Source organism: Bubalus bubalis, chromosome 4 (assembly GCF_019923935.1).
Source record: "Bubalus bubalis isolate 160015118507 breed Murrah chromosome 4, NDDB_SH_1, whole genome shotgun sequence".
Taxonomy (NCBI): domain Eukaryota; kingdom Metazoa; phylum Chordata; class Mammalia; order Artiodactyla; family Bovidae; genus Bubalus; species Bubalus bubalis.
The window spans coordinates 111,756,073-111,777,584 of NC_059160.1; the positions used below are offsets into that span (position 1 = coordinate 111,756,073).

At 37.6% G+C, this 21,512-nt stretch overlaps 1 long non-coding RNA gene across 1 annotated transcript; it reads left to right on the forward strand.

Moving 5' to 3' along the window:
- Window positions 1-10,003: 10,003 nt before the first annotated feature.
- On the forward strand, window positions 10,004-11,323 carry LOC123333353. Its single transcript, XR_006550686.1, has 2 exons — window positions 10,004-10,107; window positions 11,202-11,323. It is a non-coding gene; the product is annotated as an uncharacterized LOC123333353 (long non-coding RNA).
- The last annotated feature ends 10,189 nt before the right edge of the window (window positions 11,324-21,512 follow it).

The following is a 21,512-nucleotide window of genomic DNA, read 5'->3' on the forward strand; positions in this document are numbered from 1 at the left end:
ACATAAAAAAGGCATACCAAAATCTGCAATCAGAAAACCTGAGCTCTAGTTTCCAAAAGATTGACTTCCAGCCATGAGCCTTTATTCTTCTGAGCCTCAGTTTTTATCTCAAAAAAAGTATCATAATAATAGCACTTGTCTCCCAGGGGTATTATAAGGAATGAATGAGTTTTTGAGTTGGTGTATAAGCATATATACATTCAATATATTTTGTAATTTATGAAGTGTTAGTCTAATCATCATAATTATAAAACCACTTAAACTTTTATTTAAGTACCCACTCCTCACAATGTATTTCATGACATCATGGTGAGAGTATAATAGATATAAATCAACAAGAGCAGTTGAAAACAAAATTTAGCCTCCAGACAACCATATAGTGTATTTCATTCTCTGGCAATATTTTTAGTTTTCATTGTATTTTAAGCTTCTGAGTTTGAAAAATGAGAGCTAGTTCACATGAAATTTCAAAAGTACCCTGATCTTGAATAGTGGATAAGGCAATGGCACCCCACTCCATAGGTTTTATGCTTAAAATTCCATTCTGTAGAAAAACAGTTACAAAAAACCCACTTGAAATCAGTTGTTATGTTCGAGGAGATGATTTTCACTTGAAGCACATTGCTTAAATACTACCTCTGAGTAGTAGACAGATTGTAGATTAAAATTTTTAACCCTTCTATGGACAAATGCACATAAGAAAATGTCTCTAAGTTTTCAGATTAACTGTAAATCTTCAGTGGTTTACACATATGTTTAGCCATCCACATCCAGAAAATTTCTAGTTGTTTTTCTACAAGGTCAAGCTTAATGCTGGGTTTATAATGTAAATACTCTTTTTACAGCTTTATTAAGAAAGCGAAAAAGTAAACAAGACGCATCAATGACAATAAATGACAGAACAAAAAGTAGTTAATTTTGTTCTCCACATTTTCCAATTCCTCTATTTCCTGCCAGCGATCAAGTCCCTTTATTTTCTTGCCTCAAAGAATTTTACAGAACTGAAAACAGCATCATTTTAGAAGAAAAATTTTCTGTCCCTGATAGAAGTGTATACTCAGCCTAACAGGGGAGAGGGGCGAGGAGAGCTTCGGGCACATGGAAAATACTTTCCTTATCCTGCAGGTCACAGTGGAGAGGCACGCCTGCGCGGCCGTGCACAGCCCCAGGGATTCAGCGGGGACGACCACACTTGCAGCTGGAGAGGCAGAAGGCCAGGCTTGGGAAGGTCAGACCTTGGCAGAGACGTCAGGGCCAAGTCTTAAAATGTACTTTCTGCTACTGATGGCACATTTTCACCAAGACTCCTATGCTTTTACAGTTCCTGACAGGACACAGAACAAAAAAAGGAAAACCCACCACCAGAAGCAGCCTATTTTACACATAAATGATTCATCAATACATCAATATACAATATATATTACAGAATATATACTTCTTCTATTAAGAATTTGGGCTTTACATGTATCTCTAAACATATAGATACAGATATATTAATATATTTAAAGTATATTCAAATAAAATCTTTTGGAAGATGATTGGGAGATAACTCACAGTTCTAAAACCTGGTCAATAAAAGTATCAAAGAATTTTATTCCAAGTATCTTGTCTGGAGATGACTTGGACATGAAGATTTTGTTAAGTTCCTCGGTGATGCTGTTGTGTAACCAAGGTTGAGAGCTATAATTCTAGATATAACTGTGAGTTTACATGATATCACGAAGTACAGAGGAACATGGCAAATGACATCATGAAGATGAAATTAGAAACATCCTAAATGTAAGATGCTCTACAATCACGTTTCTAAGTGTGGCCTACACAGCTCTGGCACTAGATAGGAGGAAGCTTGTTAGAAATACAGACTCTCAGGCCTCGACCTAGACCTACTGACTCAGAATCTGCATTTTAACATGATTCTCATGTTATTCATAGGCACATTAATATCTGTTCATATGAATATAGCTCATACAAGCTAGCTGTTTAAATAGCACTTGCTCATTTAGGAATAATTGGGAAAATTTGAACTGAATGATGACATTAAGAAATCTGAGACATTGTAAGGTCTTATAAAAATAGAGAACATTTATCTTTCAGTGATACATAATAAGTTATTAATGGATTAAAGGTGATGAAGTTTAGGATTTGCATCAGAATAGTTCTTAAGGAGAGGAGGAAAACAGACAGGGTATAGATGAAAAGATTAGACATACTGGTAATGGGAGGTTCATAACATTATTCTCTTTGATTCCAAGTATTGCTTGAAGTTTTCCATTATAGAAAGTTTCTTTTATAAAGGATACTAAATGATTGCTCATGTTCTACAACAAAAAAAATTTTTTTTTTATAAATACTAGTTTATCTGTAATGCAGCACCTGAGCAATGTATTGAAATTTTTGACTTAAGAATTATAGTTAAGTTTGTTTCCCTCCAAAATCTGTGCTTGTACTTCGTCCCGTCTCCATAATACTCAAAGGCCTGGCAGAACATGCTTCACACTCATTCCGTGTATACAAAGTGCCAAGCATTGTATTATGCTTTAGACTTTTACAGGAAGTCACAAGAAATGGAAAAGAAAAAATAAACATAAATACTATAATAATATTCATAATATAATAATGTAAGCAGAGTCTTAGGACAGGTAAGAGGAAATATTTTGGCCATGGACATACATACACATGTTTCAGAGAAGGAAAGGCATTTGGGAGGTTTCTCATTTGAGGGTTGATAGGTATTATTTCAGTATTCTTGCCTTGAGGACCCCATGAATAGTATGAAAAGGCAAAAAGATAGGACACTGAAAGATGAACTCCCCAGGTCAGTAGGTGCCCAATATGCTACTGGAGATCAGTGGAGAAAACATTCCAGAAAGAATGAAGAGACAGACCCAAAGCAAAAACAACACCCAGTTGTGGATGTTCTGACTGGTGATGGAAGCAAGGTCTGATGCTGTAAAGAGCAAATATTGCATAGGAACCTGGAATGTTAGGTTCATGAATCAAGACAAATTGGAAGTGGTCGAAGAGGAGATGGCTCAAGAGTGAATGTTGCCAATGCTTTGGCCACCTGATGCAAAGAACTGACTCATGTGAAAAGACCTTGATGCTGAGACAGATTGAGGACAAGAGGAGAAGGGTACAACAGAGGATGAGATGGTTGGATGGCATCACCGACTCAGTAGCCATGAGTTTGGGTAAACTCCAGGAATTGGCAATTGACAGGGAGGCCTGGCGTGCTGCAGTCCATGGGATCACAAGGAGTCGGACACGACTGAGCGAATGAGCTGAACTGAGGTATGATTTCCTAGATTACGGGATCAGTATGGACAGAAACAGGAAACTGTGAAAAATCCTGGAATACTCCTAGATGGTAGTAACCCAGTATGGAAGGAAAAAGGAACATGGCGGTGAAGTGCTTATAGATGATCATGAAGCGATGGGGGCCACGAGAGAACGGTCGATTTCAACTGCCTTACCCAGCACGCTAACTCATGCTTCAGCACAATGTGCAGTACCTAGTAAAAGAATGGGCGGCTGGATCCTGAGGCGAATAGGAACCAAGAGATATGTTCAATGTTGGTGGCATGTTTGTAGTTTTGGAAAAAATAGCAATGGCAACAGTGTAGACAACAGTCTAGACACATAAACAGCTGAAGAGTAGAACAGAAGGCTCCTCTAATAGCTTAAGGGAGTAACTGCTACCTCTTTACCTATGCTAAAGATAAAGAGGTAGCAGTATGGATGAGTGGACATCAGCTTTTAAGCATATTTCTGAACAGGAATTAGCAGGACATGGTGACTGGATGGGACCGTGACCAAAAGGAAACGGTAATTGATGACTTTATTTTAACCTGTAAGACTGGATTTACAATATACTTTACTGCAGCAAAGGAAAAGTACAAAAGCTTTTCCTTGAAAAAGGACTGATAAATTCTGTTTTGAACAAGTTAAGTCTGAGATGCCTGAGGTCAGCATTGGAATGATAAATCTGGAGCTATCTAAGGACTTCAGAAAACTTGCGTGGGAGGCCTTTGCATATAAAACAAATCATAATACTGAAAAGGTGATAGCTAAATTTCACTGAATTCTTTAGAGCTAGACACTCAATATATTTCATTTGGATGACAACTGAAGTCACAGGGGTGGATAGAAAATAAATCACTGAAGGAGAGGGGAAAAAGGAACTAAGACAGGACCTAGAATCTAAAATTCCTTGTCACTAACTGCAAACTCCATCATGATTCCTTTCCCATTTGATGCTTGCAAAACATTAGTTGTCTCCTTTCCCTGCATTCTCAGATCCCTCACTCTCCTTTTTCTATGAGACTATAACCCCTTCTAGACTATTGCCTCTTAACTTAATTGGGTTTCTTAGACCCATCTTTTAGCAATGGGTCTGAAAATTCCTAAGAATTCCTCCTTCCAGAATCCAAAGTGCATCATTTATTTTTATCCATTTCCAAATATTAAATGCTCACTATTGTAACAAAATGCCTAAGCACCGTGTGAGTTTATACCTTTATTTTATATTCAGCTATTTTAACAAGCCCTATTTAAATCCTTCCATATGGAGAAGAAATAGAGCAAAATTGAAATAAATTCCCTATTTTCATGAGGGGGAGATATTTATCATAAACATTAAGAATAAATAAGTGATGGTGGAAAGTGCTATGAAGAATCAAGCAGGATAGGGAAATGGAAAGTGGAATAGGTGTGGTGTATAATAAGAACGTGTGTAGCGGCGTGTGTGTGTGTATACAATTCTCGTTTGAAGAGGCTTATTAGAGCCATATTCTCTGGTAAGGAGCCTCTTTCTGGCTGCCTCTTATACCCACCTACTAACTGTTGGACATGGAACAACAGACTGGTTCCAAATAGGAAAAGGAGTACGTCAAGGCTGTATATTATTACCCTGCTTATTTAACTTATATGCAGAGTACATCATGAGAAACGCTAGGCTGGAAAAAGCACAAGCTGGAACCAATTTTGCTGGGAGAAATACCATAACCTCAGATATACAGATGACACCACCCTTATGGCAGAAAGTGAAGAGGAGCTAAAAAGCCTCTTGATGAAAGTGAAAGAGGAGAATGAAAAAGTTCGCTTAAAGCCCAACATTCAGAAAATGAAGATCATGGCATCTGGTCCCATCACTTTATGGGAAATAGATGGGGAAACAGTGGAAACAGTGTCAGACTTTATTTTTGAGGGCTCCAAAAATCACTGAAGATGGTGACTGCAGCCATCTGAATTTCAAAGACGCTTACTCCTTGGAAGGAAAGTTACGCCCAACCTAGATAGCATATTGAAAAGCAGAGACATTACTTTGCCAACAAAGGTCCATCTAGTCAAGGCTATGGTTTTTTCAGTGGTCATGTATGGATGTGAGACTTAGACTGTGAAGAAAGCTGAGCACCGAAGAACTGATGCTTTTGAACTGTGATGTTGGAGAAAACTCTTTGAGAGTCCCTTGCACTGCAAGGAGATCCAGCCAGCCCATCCTAAAGGAGACCAGTCCTGAGTGTTCATTGGAAGGACTGATGCTGAAGCTGAAACTCCAATTCTTCGGCCACCTCATGTGAAGCGATGACTCATTGGAAAAGACCTTGATGCTGGGAGGGATTGGGGGCAGGAGGAGAAGGGGACGACAGAGGATGAGATGGCTGGATGGCATCACCAACTTGATGGACATGAATTTGAGTAAACTCCGGGGTAGTTGGTGATGGACAGGGAGGCCTGGTGTGCTGCGATTCATGGGGTCGCAAAGAGTCAGACACGACTGAGGTACTGAACTGAACTGTTCACATTATAAAATGTCCAAAGGATATCTGGCACTACTTTCTCCATAATTTTGTCAATGTTAATAATTTGTGTGGATCCCTTTTTACCATTATGCCTAACATTATCAAAATTCAATTTTAAAATCTACTTTTACTCTGCAGAGTTCTGGGCCCCAACTATCAACCACATGAGAGAAGTTTTTACCTGGTAATTTTGTAAGTTCCTCAAATAGAAATGCAAAATGATTCTCTTTCCTGATTCAACTGTCTTTCTTCCAGTTTGCTTTTTAAATGACTACCACCATTTTCTGAGTCACTCAGGGTAAAGTCAAGTGCAATTCCCATTCTTTGTATTACATTTACTTTACATCAGTTTTCACATTTAAAAATTTTCTTCAGCTTCTCATCCAGTAACACCACTTACTCTTCATGTCTCTCTCTCTTCAGTTACTAAGTCTTGCAACCCCAAGGACTGTAGCTTGCCAGGCTCCTCTGTCCATGGGATTCTCCAGGCAACGATACTGGAGTGGGCTGCCATTTATGACAAAACACTACTCTGGGGCAGAGGCCGACTCCCAGGCAATGAAGGGTCTGGGGAGTCGCATGAAATCACATTCCCTTTATCCCATAAGCATCAAGGAGCCAGTGAAGGATCTGGATAGGGCATGGTCCATTATATGTTATGCTGAGAATACTCCAGAGGTAGTATTGACAGATTTAAGTTTGAGCATACGTATTATTTTCCAATTTCTCCTGCCGTTTCTGTCATTCTCATCATCAGGACTAACCACTGGTATAAACTTTGCTACTGGCATTTCATTAGTTCATCATTTTGATATTTGGCAAAACTAATACAATTATGTAAAGTTTAAAAATAAAATAAAATTTAAAAAGAAAAAAAAAAAAAAAGATTCTGCTCTAAGTCCGCCCTCTTTATGAAAACTTCCTTAACAATCCTACATGGAAAAAAAAAAAAACAACTCTCTTCCTCAGATGACTAATGTTTTCAGATTTTGTTTTCTACCCTCGTGGTGGTTATGACTACTCTTTTGTCTTATTTACTGATTTATGTGTTTAATCTTCCAAACTAGGTTATCATTTCATTAGACACAGGATTATTTCATATTCTCTCAAACTTAATTCAGTATTATGTTCATATGAGAGAGTCAAAGGATATTGGTACATTGGACTAATATTTATAAACCATAGCAAATTAAAGATAGTTCAAACAAGAGTCATATATAAAAATAATTATGTGAAAGCTAAAAATTAAAATTGTTATACTATTTAGACTTGTTCTAGATCAACTAACACTTCTACATGAGGTTCTCAAGAGAAAAATAACCATGGGGAGAAGTATTCACAGAATGTTTTTATTCCAAGCTGGCACTCCATCTTAAAATCTCAAAGCAATTCCCTAGTGAAACAGATTGGCACAGGTTAACTTGTTAGCCTTCTCGAAATAAAAACAGACAAACAGGGAGGGAATGCAAACGAGACAGAGCATTCCTGCCTAAAGTCGAGAGTAAACCTCCGAGAGCCATTCAATTTTGGAGGTGATATGGGAGTCAAAGAGTGTAGGGGAAGATGGGGAGGAGAGAAGAGGGAGGAAAAAAAGATACACAATAGAATAGCTCGGCTACTCAAGGGAAAAACAACTCCCTCTGTCCTTTTTTTCCTCATTATTCTTTTAGTAATTGCATTAAAAAAAAAAAGAGGGAAAAGAGATCATCCTCACACACACTGAATTTTTTACCCCTTTATTTGCAAAGTTCAACCAATTACCATAGTGGCCAATAAAATTTCAAGAGTTTGGTTCACAGCAGTGATTGCCTTTCTTGGGGCTGTGAGCCGGGAATATGATAGGAAGGGCTGCTCCTCTCCATTTGCCTCAGTGAACTCAGATTCTCCGCTTCCCCTTACCGTTGGGCGGGGGGCGGGGCTTCAGTTCTCTCATCCTTGAAGTTCTGGGTTTTCTAGGGTGAGACTCTTGATGGGCAATTTAGGGAGGCATTGGTCATGTGTCTAAATCTGTGTCCTTGTGGGCTTCACAGTAAATGAGTGAGAGTTCAAGGCACAAAATTCTCAGGTGGGTGTGAGGCTGAGCAGAGAGTGATTGCAGTGAGAGTCGTGTTTATTTAAGATTTGAGGAAGTAAAGGGAGAAAGTAGTCAGGACTTTGCATTATTGGTAGCTTGTCATTCTAGTATTCTTGGTGATGAGACAATCTGAATTTTTCTGGAAAAATGTGATCAATATTCGACAGTGGTATCTCAAAGTTCTGGATCAATTATGTCAACTCCAGGTTTTGCTTTAATCTGGCTTCACAGAGCTAAGGAATACAGATTAGTTACCTCGGACTCTACTGAAATATTTATGTTTTCAATTCTGACCCTCTTCCTAAATTTCTCAAACAGCAATTATACCAGCAAGTCTTTTACCAAAAAGGAATTTTATAAAGTTAATTGAAGTTTTACTAGGTAATCTTTATCCTGTTGCTTTTTTCTTCTCTATTAGAAATTTATAGCATTTGTGGAGAAATATCAGTACTATAAGAAAGTAGAAGTATTTCCACACACTCTTATGTTGAACTAATCTGGCCCCTATTAGCCTTAGGTTTGCTCAGAAGTCAAGCATCTGAGATATAGACGACATAAGAAAAGATAAGAAATGTATTTCCAAAGACAAAAATGTAAGACTGCTTTTCTTCTTTCAAGAAGCAGCTACTCAAGAACCCTTAAATTCTCTCCAATATCGTTGACCTTTAAAACTTCATTTCTTGGAAAAGACGTCTGCTTTGCAAATTTAAGAAAACCATTTGGGGATGTGTGGGAGGGGAGTGACACATCAGGGCTTCTCTTACAGGCCTCAGTGCAGTGGGTTCCAGGCTCCGTGAGAAAGGGAGTCCTTCCCTTCCTTCTCCATCCAGATGGTTTCCTTTTTAAGGATGAGAAAATCATTTTTGCTTTACCATTGGCTAACAGTAGAATTTATTGTAACACATTACCTGCTCCAGGTAGGGTGGGAAGAAGAGAGTGCCTGTGACAGGCTCTCCGGTGACATCCCATTCAAAGCAGAGGCCCACAGAGCACTGAGTAAACTGGATGTGTTGCGAGAACCATCCGTGATGGGAAGTGGAAAGTACCAAGACCAAGCACGGCTCATGGGGCTTCCTGAGAAATCTCATAGTCACAGCACTTACAAGAAGTGTTTCTGATATATAAAGAATGCATACAGCTCAACAGAAAAAACACAAGTCAATTTAAAAAATGATACTATCTGAACAGACATTTTTTCCAAAGAAGGCACACAGATGGCTGAGAGGTACATGAAAAGATGCTCAATATTACTAATCAAGGAAATACAAATTTAAAACCATAACACAATAATCTGACACGTGTCAGGTTAACTTTTACCCATCTGAGTACACAAAAATCAGTCTATGGTTTTAGAAGTGGATCAGGAATAATCATGGCCGAGTCCCACACTCAAGCAGCAAACACATATGACAGGAAACCATTATCAAACTATCTTTATATAATGATTACCTTAGGTTCTGGCTCAAGATGGTGAGGTAAAGAGGTCTCGAACTCACCTCTTCCCATGGTTACACTAAATGTACAGTTACATATGGAAAACTATCCTATGGAGCGGGGGAGAAAATCTAAGATATTCACAGAGCAAATCCATATCTGGCCAAAGAGAAAAAAGCTCAAATACATGGAAGTAGTTAGAAAAGGCTGAGACCTTAATCATACCAAAAGCGCCACCACCCAGCATTGCCAGGCAGAGTCAGGAAGGAACTCAAACCTGAAGCTTCTACCTGAGGACAAATGGCTTCATCCCACACATTAAGCACCTCAACTTTTAGGATCTTCCCCTGAGAGGTAAACCCCCAAAACATCTAGCGTGTAAACCAATAGGGCTCATGCCCATGAGACTAATGGGGCTGTGGTGAATGAGAAACAATTTGTAAAGGGCTTCCACAGGGACCTCACTGGCCCTAGGGCCCGGGACAGATGATGCTGTTTGAAAAGGGTCCAGATTTTATGAGAAAGAGGCTCATTTGTTATGTATGATGATGGATGTTTACTAGACTTGTTGTGGTGACTGCTTCACAATCGCTTCACAGTATATACATTTAATCATTATAGTTGCACACCAGAAACTAATTTAGCATTATGTCAATTATAACTCAATTTAAAAAAGCTGGGCCTGAGCAACACAGAGTAAATGCAGAGTCATCTACTGAGACAGAAACAACCTGGAGAGGAACGGGGAGGATGTGACTAAGGCTTCTTTTTTGAGATGCCTGCTAGACATCAAAAGCGGTAGGTAAATGAGGCCAAGCTTAAAGAATAGGTCAGAGACAGTTATAAGTTTTGGACCCATTTTCTTTGTGATAACATTTTAGAGTCATGGGGTAAATGTTATCACCCAGGGAGTGAGCATGATAAAGTATATACAGACATCTCTTTTAAGGACTTTTGCTGCAAGAAAAGCTTTCAGAAAAGTAGCTGCCTACGCACATTCATAGAACACCTGTGATGTGTGATGACCTGTACATAATCATATAGGTCTCAGGCGATGGGAAAAGCCATTATTTAAAATGTGGTAAAAAGCTTTTTCTCTTAAGGAATATAATATCCAAGGCCAGCATCCCCAGCTCTAGTTTTCCTCCAATTACATCACACAGTGTTCTAAACAAAATTAATAGTTTCCAGTTCAGAATGATCTCTGACAAGAAGATTCTAAGACAACCTCTCTCAGTCGATCACTAAGATATCCATAAAGTCAGTTTTTTTTAAAAAAGATTCACAGCTTTGGAAACCAAGACTGTCAGAAAACATAACAGAATGTAAGAGGAATCAGCACAAATTATTACTTAAATTGAACAACAGCAGGGAAAACTCAGAGCACAGCTCAATTTTACTCCGAGTTAAAATTAAATATAAAATGGAGATCAAACTTGAGAATGCCATGAACAGACAGAACCATGTAAGTCACATAAGGAAAATGAAAATCTAGCTTATTTCATGAACATAAGGAAAACTTAATTTAGGTTATTTCTTATAAATGCCCCTGAAAATCATAAAATAAATTGAAGTCACCTTCCCACAAAATGATATGAGATAATCACTGTGAACCAATCCCTTATTGTCTGGAAAACCCCCATTGTAATAACCAATCATTATAAATATCCAACAACTACCACATTTTCACTTTATAGTCCATCCTGTAACTTCATGCCCCCAAGGTTCACATACTTTTCATGTTTGGAGGCTCCCAGTTTACTAACTATTCTTATATGTACCATAAACTCTTATTTCATACTATTTATTGATGTGGTAGTTTAAATTTTGCTATCTCTGGACTTTTTCTGACAATAGATAATTTAATAAAATATATTTCTTCTGATTTCTAGATAAAAATGGCACAATAACAACAGATATTTACTTTTGCTCCCTCATGAATTCTTACTGAAACTACAGGATGGACTTAAAGACTTAAGACCAAAAGGAAGAGGAGAAGACAGACCACACACAATTTTTAAAAAGATAATGTAAAGAGAAAAGAGTCAACTTACTCATTGGACTCCAGCATCCTGGCTCTCAAAGCAACTGCAGGGAAGGCTGAGAAATAGGCCAATTTATACTACAGATAGTCTTAAGTATTGGCGGCACCTGATGCTCTGACATAGCAGTGTTTGTGCCTTATCCCATTCTCCACTTGGTGCAGTTGGATGCTTTTACTGCTTCCATCCTGTAAGAGAGAAGATTCGTTCTCTGAAAACAGTTAAACAGACATTCTTCAGACCAGGGAAAGTTAGGCACAGTTTAAGGTAGAAATACTATACTAACAACAAGTGAATTAAATGAATGTTTACATGCAGAATACTGAGTTCCCATCAACTGTCTACATATGAGAACGAAAACTGGAAACTCTTAGATGAAAACTTGGGTGTAAATCTTCAAACCTTCAAAACGTGGGAGTAAATCTTCATAACTTTTCATGAAGTGTAAAACTTCATAACTTCATAATTAGGTAGTGACTTCATAGGTATGACATCAAATACACAAGATCTGTTAAATCTCTTTTTTGAACCATCTAGTTTACTGAGTTGACTTTTCTTCTAGGGCCTGGGCCTAGATTGTTATAGTTTCCACATTTTATTTATTCTTCACCTTTTTTCAGTCTCAGAATTACTTCCTCTTACCATCATGCTACATCCTCCTATATATTCAAATGCAACCCAACCTTCTACCTCATGCAGTTTCTTCTTTAATCAAAACTATTTATTGATCACATGGCTTGTGTAATTCATTGTTCTATACTAGGGAATAGCACCAATGAGTAAGATACTGTCTCTGCCTCCAAGAAGCATAAAGCTTGTCAAGAAAGAATTAACTATGACAGTGTAAACAGTGAAGAAGAAAGACAGCAACCAACATTCATGGACCACCTGTATCTGCTAGGTGCATTTTGGGTTCCAGACAACCCTGTGAAATCAAGTTTTTTACCCTTACACTAGGAGAAGTGGACGTTTAGAGAGATTAGATAACTTGATCACACAGCTAGCAACTCATCCCCAACAGTCCGTGTGAGCCCAAAGCTTCCCATTATACCGTGATGAGATGAAAACGTCACCCAGCAAACATGCCTCTTTCAATTCCCTACCATATTTTGTTCTGTGCCATATATATGGCATTTATCATGCACTGGATTAATGATTATTTCTTATATTTACTCAGAAAATAATTGCTTGAATACCTGCAAACTTCTTGACATTGGACCAGGTGCTAAGAAATACAACATGATAAAATCCTTGCCTTCAAGATACTCCCAGTCTAGTGTGAGAGGAAGATAGCTAGTGCGACATTTACTGGTATATTGAGGATTCCGTTCGAGTGATGGTCCTGCTTTGAAATGTCAAAAGCCTCTGTCACCTCCTATCTCCGTACTGGTTCACCCTCTACAGAACCTAATCCTTCTTGGCATGGCTACTTTGGGGCTTCTTTGGAGAAGATTAGGTAGGGGTACCCAACTTTGCTTTAAGGTATCAGAGAAGGTTTACTTTGTGGGGGATTATTTAAACAAAATTTTAAAAGATGACTAAAAGAACTCAAGATAACAAGGAATGAAATTGTATTTCAGGGAGAAGCAGAATCACAGGTAAGCACAATTATGAGATGGTAGAACATGAAATTCAGAATCTGCTCAGGGGAAGAGGTAAGAAATGGGACTGGAAACGTAATCACAATCATTATTCTGGGTAGCTTTAAGAAACTGATATCTTCGCCCCAAACAAGAACACTTACATCAGGAGCCTGGCAGGGCCAGGCGAGAGGGGCTCGGTGAGGAGAAAAGACGCGGCACTGGACTTAAAAAAAAAAAAATTCACCAGAGTGATTCTGATGAGCATTCATGGTTGAGAATCAGTGCTGCAGGCAAAGGGCAAACAAGTAAGTTGAGGAAACAGAAGGCATGACCACATTTGTGCTTAGGCAAAGCATTCTGAAGACAGTGCAAAAAATAAACTGAAGGGTGTATAGTAGGAGATAACAGATGCAGTAAGAATTTGTTATAATAGTCCACACAAGAGATGATCAGCCCTTAACATGACTGCATGCCTTTTGGCCTTTATGTTAAAGAGACTGCAAGCATGTTATCTGATGGTTTCCTGTCACACTGGTTTCCTCAATGACTTTTTGACTAGTGCAGTGTAGATAACATAGTAATATTTGTTGAATCAAAGCATTTCATAACAAAACAAAGGTTAACACTGATGAAAAAATAAAATAAAAATTATCTTTTGAAAAATGTATTTCATGGAACTTCCCTGTCAGTCCAGTGGTTAAGATTTCACCTTCCATTGCAAGGGTTGTGGGTCTGATCCCTGGTCAGGGAGCTAAGCTCCCACACGCCTTGCAGCCAAAACATAAAACGGAAGCAGTGTTGTAACAAACGCAATAAAGACTTTAAAAATGGTTCATGTCAAAAAAAATCTTAAAAAAATTAAAGTGTCTTTCATGACCATAACACATAATATAATGCATGCTCTTTCAAAAACCATGAAAAAGGCATGCCAATACCAACAAGAGAATTAAAATGAATCTTTGGTCTACCTCTTTAAGATATGCATTTTGGTTAGTTCCTCTTCTCTGGTTACTAGTCACATAGTTGATATTATTTTCTATTTACCAGTATTTTCTCAGTTGTTGGACATTTAGATGGTTTCTAGTTTTTTACTATTGTAGGAGATGACCATATTTGCCAAAACTTTTGCTTGAATTTATGATTATTTCTTTAGATTGGATGTTAAGAAATGAATTTATTACAGAAAAGAGAAAGAATGTTTTGAAGGATTTTGATAAATATTGCAAAATTGTTTTCCTTGGAGCTTTTCCAATGTCCATTCCTCCCAACCAAGTAATTGATTTAATTTTTACCTACAACCTTGCCAGAATTATGTATTTTCATATTTTTTCACTAAGTGTTAAGGAATATAAAAGCAAAAAATCCCCCAAATCCTTGCTTGCTTTCATTATGCTCTTGGTCTATTGTGAGAGACAGGTTAGTGAAAGTGAAGTGAAGTTGCTCAGTCGTGTCTGATGAAGGGACATACAAAAAAAAAAAAGGTACTGTGGACTTTTACAGAGTGATGCTTCTACTTTTTTTTTTTTCAAGATTGTGATTATTTTATTTTTTTAATTTATAATGTATTTATTTTAATTAGAGGCTAATTACTTTACAATATTGTATTGGTTTTGCTATACATCAACATGAATCCGCCAGGGGTGTACACGTGTTCCCAATCCTGAACCCCCCACCCACCTCCCTCCCCATACCATCCCTCTGGGTCATCCCAGTGCACCAGCCCCAAGCATTGAACCTGGACTGGCAATTCGTTTCTTATATGATATTATACATGTTTCAATGCCATTCTCCCAAATCATTCCCCCTACCCCCCATAGAGTCCAAAAGACTGTTCTATACATCTGTGTCTCTTTTGCTGTCTCGCATACAGGGTTATTGTTACCATCTTTCTAAATTCCATATATATGCGTTAGTATACTGTATTGGTGTTTTTCTTTCTGGCTTACTTCACTCTGTATAATAGGCTCCAGTTTCATCCACCTCATTAGAACTGATTCAAATGTATTCTTTTTAATGGCTGAGTAATACACCATTGTGTACATGTATCAAAGCTTTCTTATCCATTCATCTGCTGATGGACATCTAGGTTGCTTCCATGTCCTGGCTATTATAAACAGTGTTGCGATGAACATTGGGGTACACGTGTCTCTTTCAATTCTGGTTTCCTCGGTGTGTATGCCCAGCAGTGGGATTGTTGGGTCGTATAGCAGTTTTATTTCCAGTTTTTTAAGGAATCTCCACACTGTTCTCCATAGTGGCTGTACTAGTTTGCATTCCCACCAACAGTGTAAGAGGGTTCCCATTTCTCCACATCCTCTCCAGCATTTATTGCTTGTACTAATAATGAGAAAATAGAAAGAGAAATTAAGGAAACAATCCCTTTCACCATTGCAATGAAAAGAATAAAATACTTAGGAACTCCGGGAGTTGGTGATGGACAGGGAGGCCTGGCATGCTGTGATTCATGGGGTCACTAAGAGTCAGATATGACTGAGTGACTGAACTGAACTGAACTGAAAGAAACTAAAGACCTATATATAGAAAACTATAAAACACTGGTGAAAGAAATAAAAGAGGACACTAATAGATGGAGAAATATACCGTGTTCATGGATCGGAAGAATCGATATAGTGAAAATGGGTATACTACCCAAAGCAATCTATAGATTCAATGCAATCCCTATCAAGCTACCAACGGTATTTTTCACAGAGCTAGAACAAATAATTTCACAATTTGTATGGAAATACAAAAAACCTTGAATAGCCAAAGCTATCTTGAGAAAGAAGACTGGAACTGGAGGAATCAACCGGCCTGACTTCAGGCTCTACTACAAAAGCCACAGTCATCAAGACAGTATGGTACTGGCACAGAGACAGAAATATAGATCAGTGGAACAAAATAGAAAGCCCAGAGATGAACCCACGCACCTATGGACACCTTATCTTTACAAAGGAGGCAAGAATATAAAATGGAGAAAAGACAATCTCTTTAACAAGTGGTGCTGGGAAAACTGGTTCCACTTGTAAAAGAATGAAACTCGAACACTTTCTAACACTATACACAAAAATAAACTCAAAATGGATTAAAGATCTAAACATAAGACCAGAAACTATAAAAATCTTAGAGGAGAACATAGGCAAAACACTCTCCGACATAAATCACAGTAGGATCCTCTATGACCCACCTCCCAGAATACTGGAAATAAAAGCTTCTACTTTTGATTTTCCAAATTCTCCATCATTTCCCATTTCTGTGTAGTGGTCCATTTAGCTGTAGCACTGAAACTTTATATGCCTGAATATGTTTGCATTCATTTGAAGCAAAGAGTGGTAGGTGATAATATATTGCATTATTTTAATTTGTACTAGTGTGATATACAATTTTGATCATTTTTAAATTGTGTATTCCACTTTTATAAATTATATGATATATACTTTTCAAATTCTAAATGTACAAGTGTGGGACTTTTCGCCTGGATTTACATCAGGTGATTCATACTTTTTTATTCTCATTCTCAAGATATTTAAATGTATTAATATAAAACAGCCAATTTCATCATTATTTATTTTAAAATTATATCTGTATATCTTTACATAATCTGTCTCCACATATTTTCTGCTTCTTATTAATTGGATTTTTCAGAATTTTGCTTTTTAAACTTAATGGATAATTTTTTTAATTGTACTCATTTTCAGTATACTAATTTAGGGTTTATTGATACTACTATTTAGGACTTTGATTTTACCACATGAAACTGAGTTTCTAATATTCACATTCTAGCTTCCTTAGTTGAATAGCTTTTCTGTTTTATTAATTATGTATTTGAAGATTGCAATTTACATCTATTTTTAAAATCATGACATTTTCAAGTTCAGGGAAAAAAGCATAGAGAATAACATGGCATGCCTACACATAATTATCATTTAGTTATGTCAATTTTTTTTTATTTTGGCAATACTTGCTATAGATAATTTTTAAGAAATAAAAAATGACTATTAGTTTGCTACAACTGCCTACCAAGGTACCCCAAACCAGGTGACTTAAGAAGAGAAATTAATCATTTCACAGTTCTGGTTAACATTTTATTAACATTTTCCCAATGTTATTATTTGGGATGGATGTGTTTATAATTTGAGAGTGTTCCATATTCATTCTGGATCCTTGCGTATTTCACATATCTTCTTTCCGTTAATGGCTTCTCTTAACTCTTCACTCATGGGGGTTGTTGTTTTGCCTTTTTTTTTTTTTTTTTTTCTTTTTCCTATGGGTATGTGGTACAAAAACCTTTCATTTTAATTAGGCAATATGAAACTTTAAAATGATTATTTATTATTTGGGGCATTTTCTAAAAGAAAAAAAAAAACCTTCTGTAGAAATTGTGTCAATTGGATTTAAAGCCTTGAAAACACTTGAAAAACTCAGCAATAAAAAGGACACAAGTTTTGTGTGTATATGTGCACGTGCATGTGTAAACACAACATGAGTGCACACAAATAATTGCTACAGGTCAGAATCCATTTGAATGAATTTTACATTTGGAAAAGCAGTGATCTTGACAGTATTTTTTTAGTGATCCATTCTTTCCACACTGATTGGTTATGTTACCTTATTCATACTTCAACTTTCTAAATGAATGAGGATCCATCTCTAGGCTCACTATTCTGGTTCTTTGCTGTATTTATTGTCTTACTATTTAAGACAACCAAGTTTTCTTAATCACTAGGGCATTTTAACAGTAAATTTTGCTATTTGCAGGAAAAATCATATTTTGTTGTCTTTCAAAATTACCTGAGCTGCCCCTGGTCTTTTGTACATGTATATGCACATGGAACAACAGACTGGTTCCAAATAGGAAAAGGAGTATGTCAAGGCTGTATATTGTCACCCTGCTTATTTAACTTCTATGCAGAGTACATCATGAGAAATGCTGGACTAGAAGAAACACAAGCTGGAATCAAGATTGCCAGGAGAAATATCAATCACCTCAAATATGCAGGTGACACCACCCTTGTGGCAAAAAGTGAAGGGGAACTCAAAAGCCTCTTGATGAAAGTGAAAGTGGAGAGTGAAAAAGTTGGCTTAAAGCTCAACATTCAGAAAATGAAGATCATGGCATCCGGTCCCACCACTTCATGGGAAATAGATGGGGAAACAGTGGAAACAGTGTCAGACTTTATTTTGGGGGGCTCCAAAATCACTGCAGATTGTGACTGCAGCCATGAAATTAAAAGACGCTTATTCCTTGGAAGGAAAGTTATGACCAACCTAGATAGTATATTCAAAAGCAGAGATATTACTTTGCCAACAAAGGTCCGTCTAGTCAAAGCTGTGGTTTTTCCAGTGGTCATGTATGGATGTGAGAGTTGGACTGTGAAGAAGGCTGAGCCCCGAAGAATTGATGCTTTTGAACTGTGGTGTTGGAGAAGACTCTTGAGAGTCCCTTGGACTGCAAGGAGATCCAACCAGTCCATTCTGAAGGAGATCAGCCCTGGGATTTCTTTGGAAGGAATGATGCTAAAGCTGAAACTCCAGTATTTTGGCCACCTCATGCAAAGAGTTGACTCATTGGAAAAGACTCTGATGCTGGGAGGGATTGGGGGCAGGAAGAGAAGGGGACGACAGAGGATGAGATGGCTGGATGGCATCACTGACTCGATGAACGTAAGTCTGAGTGAACTGTGGGAGTTGGTGATGGACAAGGAGGCCTGGCGTGCTGCGATTCATGGGGTCACAAAGAGTCGGACAGGACTGAGCGACTGAACTGACTGACTGATGCTTTCTTGAGTCAGCTTGCTCCTCCTGAAAACTCTTGCTGGAATGTTGATTGGAAAGTATTGGCTTTTTGCTTATTTGAGGATGATTTGAGCTAACCAAGTTAGAGATTTTTCTAACCATTACATTTTATAATTTCCATTTACTTGGGTGTTCTTTTATGCTCCTCAATGTTTTAAAACTTTCCCCACATATTCTTGAATATATTGTCAGATTTATTTGTATGTAACATAAGATTCTAGAGAAGGCGATGGCACCCAACTCCAGTACTCTTGCCTGGAAAATCCATGGACGGAGGAGCCTGGTAGGCTGCAGTCCATGGGGTCGCTAAGAGTCGGATATGACTGAGCGACTTCACTTTCACTTTTCACTTTCACTCATTGGAGAAGGAAATGGCAACCCACTCCAGGGATCTTGCCTGGAGAATCCCAGGGATGGGGGAGCTTGGTGAGCTGCTGTCTATGGGGTCACACAGAGTCAGACACGACTGAAGCAACTTAGCAGCAGCAGCACCATAAGATTCTGTGAATATTTTGTGTAGGTCTTTTTCTTCTCTTGTGTTTCCTGCCTAGAGAAGTTCCTTTAGCACTTGTAAAGCTGGTTTGGTGGTGATGAATTCTCTTAACTTTTCCTTATCTGGAAAGCTTTTGACTTCCCTGTCAAGGGTCTTCCTTCTCTAGACAGGAAACTCAAGAAAGGAAACAAACCCAAAACAATTAAGAAAATGGTAACATATTGATAATCACCTTAAATATAAATGGATTAAATGCACTAGCAAAAAGACATAGACTTGTTGGGAAGATGAAAGTGTGTGCATGTATGCACTTCCACTTGCCACATCACTCTGTTTAACTCCCAGAATTGTATGTAATTATTTATACTGTTAGGTTAATCATGTTTCCATTAAGGCTTGCAACTGTAATGATCTTTTATTTTTTGTCTGGCTATTGATTGTGAAAACTGATAAACATTTTTTTACTACTGTGATTATGTAACTATTATCTGCTTAATGCCATTGTATCATGACTGGTCAACAGAAAATAATAGAATTTGCAGGGAAGCCTGGGGTGCTGAAGTACATGGGGTTGCAAACAGACAAGACTGAGCGATTGAACTGAACTGTATCACTAAAACTATCATTTAATAGAAAAATCTTGTAATCACGCTTTAAAATTCGGATGTATATCAGAATTACCTTGGAATTTTTGAAAAATACAAATGCTTAGGTGTTGATATTCTCCAAAGCTTCAGATGTCTTTCTAATGACCAGCCATGTTTAAAAACGACTATATGATAATGTTTTATTTTATTTAGTTTGTTTCACTTTTGCTATTTCATATTAGTGCTCCCATTTCATTTAGTTTGTTTTCCAATTTCTCCATCTCTTTTTTGTGTGTGCTTGTTCTTTCTCAAGCCTTTATCAAGCATAGTAGAAAAGTTTTTGCATACATGTATATAAATAGTATATATAATATTTACACATATTTTAGGAAACATGAATTTTTGCCTAGCTAAAAAATTTATGATATTTTGATTCCACCTGTTTGATTTAGTATGAGAGAATGCTAGATTTCTAACTTATATTCACTCTAAACTTAGATATATTTCCACATATTTTGGCATGTAGTAAACTGCTAAAAGTCTAAAAAGTTTATAATTTTAATGATTTAAAGACAAAAGAACTGAATGAGGCTTGAAACTTCTAATCCAATTCTGAGTATATGAAGAAATACTATATAGTAAAAAACCCAAAACAAAATAGGAAATTAACATGTGATACAGTATTATTAACCAAAATACATATTTTGTTCAAATTTCACAAACTTTTATGCTAGTGTCCATTATTTGTTTTCATACCTTATTCAAGATTCCACATTGTATTTAGTTGCGTTGAGAAGCTTCAGCTGCATACAACAAATTCAGATATATTCTCTTTTCATTTTTATTCTGTCACAAATATTTTCTTATTTTCCTTGTTATGGCTTCTTAGATACATCCACTTAAAAGTGGATATCTAATCTCAAAATACATGGGGTTTTAAAAGTATATTTATTATTGATTTTTCATTTAAAAGCTTTCCTCTCTGCCAATCATCCCCTGTATCTGATGCAAAGAACTGACTCATTTGAAAAGACCTTGATGCTGGGAAAGATTGAAGGCGGAGGGGAAGGGGACGACAGAGGATGAGATGGTTGGATGGCATCACCGATTCAATGGACATGAGTTTGAGTAAACTCTGGGAGTTGGTCAGAGAAGGCGATGGCATCCCACTCTAGTACTCTTGCCTGGAAAATCCCATGGATGGAGGAGCCTGGTAGGCTGCGGTCCATGGGGTCGCGAAGAGTCGGACACAACTGAGCGACTTCATTTTCACTTTTCACTTTCATGCATTGGAAAAGGCAATGGCAACCCACTCCAGTGTTCTTGCCTGGAGAATCCCAGGGACGGGGGAGCCTGGTGGGCTGCTGTCTATGGGGTCGCACAGAGTCGGACACGACTGAAGCGACTTAGCTGCAGCAGCAGCAGCCAGGAGTTGGTGAGGGACAGGGAGGCCTGGCGTGCTGCAGTCCATGGGGTTGCAAAGAGTTGGACACGACTGAGCGACTGAACTGAACTGAAATTTATTGAGGTTTCCCATGGCTAAGTCAACTCTCTCTCTTGGTAAAGGTCACATTACACTTGAAAATATGTGAGCTATTTTCAAATATCTTTTGATATTGATTTCTAACATAAGTCCACAGTGATAAGAGAATAGACTCTATATGATTTCAATACCATGAAATTTTTACACCTTGTTTTATGTCCC